The sequence below is a fragment of the Myotis davidii genome, unplaced genomic scaffold (genome assembly GCF_000327345.1).
Source record: "Myotis davidii unplaced genomic scaffold, ASM32734v1 scaffold1166, whole genome shotgun sequence".
Classification (NCBI taxonomy): domain Eukaryota; kingdom Metazoa; phylum Chordata; class Mammalia; order Chiroptera; family Vespertilionidae; genus Myotis; species Myotis davidii.
In genome coordinates this window covers 877,684-882,271 of record NW_006296539.1, presented here as the reverse complement: position 1 = coordinate 882,271, position 4,588 = coordinate 877,684, and positions in this window count along the sequence as shown.

The window sequence follows — 4,588 nt, the reverse complement described above, 5'->3', positions numbered from 1 at the left end:
CCCTTCCTCTCTGTAAACAATTAATAATATATATATATTATTAATATATAAGGAAACATAATTGGAATGGATTTAAACTTAACAATCTAAGTTCTAGTTTTCCTACAAGCTGTGTAACCTTCAGTGAGTCTTTGGACCTCTTTGAGCTAAATTTCAACAATTTCAAAATCAGATCATCATGTCACATACAGCTTGTCATCCAAATATGGCATTATCACTCTTTGGCACAGTGCATATGAAACATTAAGCAAAACAATATTTTTCCCATTTTGTTAGCTCACATAAATTGTATACAAGGCCACCCATGTGTGCAATGATGGCTTAGACACAGTCTTGCAGCTGGTATGCTGTCCCCACCCAGCAAAACTCTGAGTTCCATTAGTAAAGATGAGGGGAGAATTGATATTAGGTCAGGAGTTAGCAGCCTCTGCCTCATATACAAACTGAGGGACATAAAAGATAAATAAATTATTTTGTTATTTTATTGGAGTCAAAAAATTTATGAAGCTGATGCTTCTCACTCCATTAAACTTTATGTAACAAATTTATATGTATGTAGGAAATATAGTGGAAAAATGAATTTGTCCAGGAACATGGATATCTGAAATATCTACCAATTACTGTGTGATCTTGGCTGAGTCACCTAACTTCTGACTTATGGTTTTCTGATCTGTAAGATGTGAGTGAGGCCACCAATGACACCAATTTACAAAGTTGTCATTACACGAAATCATGTATGAGAATGTGATTTATACTGTTAAGTTTGATTGACATGTTAATGAATGATCTGGGAATTCAATATAGAGTTATTGCTCTTAGAATTTCCAGGAAGAGCAGAGAGTTGTGGAGTTGAGCTCAGAAATGACTGCACTGAAGAAAGGCCTATTGAGCAGTGTTTAAGAGCAGTTTTAGGAGTCTCTGAAACCTGAGCTTCAATTCTAATCTTGATACTTACTAGTATTAGCTGTGTAATCTTGAACAAGCTACATAATCTCTCTAATTTGCCATCTCTTCTTTTATAACATTACATAAAACAGAGACTATCTTATATTATTGTTTACTAGAGGCCCGGTGCATGAAATTCATGCATAGAGGGTTGGTGGGGGGCGGGGCGCGGCTTCAGCATGGCCTGCACCCTCTCCAATCTGGGACCACTTGGGGGATGTCCAACTGCCTCTCGCAATCCAGGACCACTGGCTCTTAACCACTCACCTGCCTGACAATCACCCCTAACTTCCTCTGCCTCACCTTGCACCCAGGATCCAGGATTCCCTCCTCTGGCTAATCACAGGCACCAGGGACCCGGGCTTCCCTCCCTCTGGCCGGCCACAGGCACCCAAGACCCAGGCCGGTTTCATCTGGGCCAGCCACAGCCACAGGGGACTGTGGGCAGGCGGCTTTGCCTTGGCTGCAGCCACAGGCTCCTAGGACTGTGGGGCAGGTGGTTTGTCCCTCTCCCAGGCCATAGCCCTAGCAACTGGAGCCCCAGACTGAGGTTGGGCAGCTTGTCCCTCTCCCGGGCAGTAGGTGCAGGCACAGCCGCTGGTTCCCAGGACCGCAGGGTGGGCGGCTTGTCCCTCTCTCAGGCCTCAGCCTGGCTGGTGCTCATTCCTCTCTTGTGAGCTCATTTGTGCCTGGCTGGTCCCCATTCCTCTCTCTCCAGTGTTGAGTGTCTGAGCCATTAAGGTGTGATGGCATTAGGGCATGATGACCATTTGCATATTAGCTCTTTATTATATAGGATTATTTTTAATCTTCACCCAAGGATATTTTTTTCCATTGACTTTTAGAGAAAGTGGAAGGAAGGGTGGAGGGGGAAAGAGGGAGAGAAAGAAACATTGATGTGAGAGAGACACATGGATTGTTTGCCTCCCACATACATCCCAACCAGGGCCAGGGGTCAAACCTGCAACTGACATATGTGCCCTTGACCAGGAATCCAACCTGCAGTCAGTCAGCAAGCCAACACTCTAACTGACCCAGGCTCATAATATTGTTTAAATTAAGTGAAATAAGAGAGATAAACCACTTTGCACAAATACTGCCATAATGTAGTTGCTCAGAAAATGAGAGCTACTATGGTGATGATGATGATGATGATGATGATGATGAAGACCCATGCATGTAAATTCATGAAGAAGACACCAGGAGAAAATATTTCATCCTCTGTCATCCAGAGAAATAACAGCTCTAAAGGGCAAATATTAATGTTTAGCACATGGACAAAAGTAGATACAATTTGACTTTGCTCAACCAAAAATCTTGATGCTAATCCATATAAGAAAGGACATATCAGGCAGGTTATGAAAATGTTTATTTGCTACTAGCATCTCCATTCTTAGTTATAAAATAGCATGTACATCTTTGCTGCTGCTCTAGGATTTCTTCCCTATGTGATATATATAAAATATTTATCCCACAAATAATTTCAGAGCAGTCTCTGAAATGAACCAGGCACTGTGCTCAAGATACATGATTCAACAAGACAGATCCTCTTTCTGCTCCCACAGAGCTAGTAGTCTAACTGGAAAGACACAATTTTGTTTAATTTTAAACTAGTCACAATAAAATGAAATAAGTATCAGAACAGAAGTTGATGGTGCTATGGGGACATAGAGCAGGGATTTTGTTTTATGGAGGGACAAAAAGTTCCTCCCTGAAGTAATAAAGTTCATACATATTCATGAAGACAGGTAAGAAGACAAACATTTTTCTGGCATAGAAAATGGCAAATGTGAAGGTGTCTTAAGTGGGGGAGTGTGGTTGGTTGGAGTAAGAGAAGGGAGTATGAACATGGATCTTCTCAGGAAGGTTAAAAAGTTTTCATTTTTTCCTAAAGAAAATAAAGACATTGAAGTATATTGATCAGACCTACAATTATGATCACTGGGATTTATGCCTCTTCCACTCCTTAAGTATCAAAAGGTTTACAGATTACAGCTCCCGATTTGTGACACTCTCCTAATCCCAATCCCTCAATAGCTCCCACTTTGTATTGAATAAAATGCACCTCCTTTCACTATCTGGCCTCAAATACCTTTCCAGACCTGACTTCCTCTAATCTTTTCATACATCCTGCAATCCAACCAATCATTTCCAACACTCAACCTGGGCTTTTCTATTTTGCCTTTGATTTTATTATTCATTGAGACTAGGAGATCTCTACTTTGTTTTCACTTGCCTATATCATTCAGGGTCTCATTCAAATGTTTCTTTCCTCTGAAGTCTTTGATTCCCTGAGGTCATATTACTCTCTTCCCACAGAACTTTTTCAATCCTTCTTTAGCCTTTTACCTTTTCCTCCTAGATATTTGAATTATTAATGCTTATGTCATAGTTTAATCTCAAATACAGGCAATTGTTAGCAAAAAAAATGAACTTTATTATTTTTATGTTTTCTGTAGTTCTAAGGACTGTGCCTGGACTGTGATAGGAGCATAGTTAATTGATGAATGAGTGAATAAAGGATAGTTTTATCACTGGAAGAAGATGTCTGTTGCAAAGCTATAAATGGCATTATAATTTAAAGTTTAACTTTCTCAAAACCTTGTAATCAAACTTCTGTATATTATGAAATGTCACAAAATGCTTGGGTTTATGTCTATTTTTAGAATATGTATGAGTTAATAAGACAATAAAGGAAGAATAAGCCTCAGTTTGGATTATTGAGAAAAGCAGTTGAGAAATTAAAGCACTTTTAAAAATACTAAATTTTATATAATGTGAAAATTTGATATACAAATAAACAGTATTTTAACATCATTTCTTGCATTGAATATTGCCTATCGGGTAAGGGAACCTATAAATAGATGTATGCCAATAAGTCTATTCCAGATAAATCACAGGTACATCTTTCTGTAGCTAATTGTGTACCTTACAAGTGAACCTTAGTATAATGAATTAGAACATGGGACTTTGTCAGTAGAAGCAATTTGAATAATGAACTTATGCATTATTTCTTACTTATGTGATGTTGGCAAGTTATTAAACTCTCTGGGCTTCAATTTTCCCATAATGAAGATGATAAACTCACTACCTCATAAAGTCCTAAGAACTAAGTGAGGTAATGATTATAACAGTGCTTTTCTAAACAGCAGCATCCTTTGAAAATGTTGTTTATTATTTCCATTGACCTATTGAAGGTCATAATATATATGATAAATCCTATATCCAAAGTGAAAAATACCTCCCCATAATCTATGTATTGTGTAAAAGAAGGTCCTCATATCCTGCCTTTGCTTATTGGAAAGCATTGTGGGCATGCCTGGAATGGTTTTTAAGGTTGACATGGGCAAAACAGGAGATGTATAGAAAGCTCAAATACTTTTTGACAAAAAAGGTAGGAAGTTTAGCTTTTCCAGGGATATCAAATAAATATCTCTCATGGTGGAGTATACTCTAACCATAAAATTTCCACCAAGATTATATTCTATTATATTATACTAGAGGCCTGGCGCACAAAAATTTGTGCACTCGGCGGGGAGGGGAGATCCCTCAGCCCGGCCTGTGCCCTCTCACAGTCTGGGACCCCTTGGGAGATAATGACCTGCTGGCTTAGGCCTGCTCCCGGGTGGCAGAGGGCAGGCCC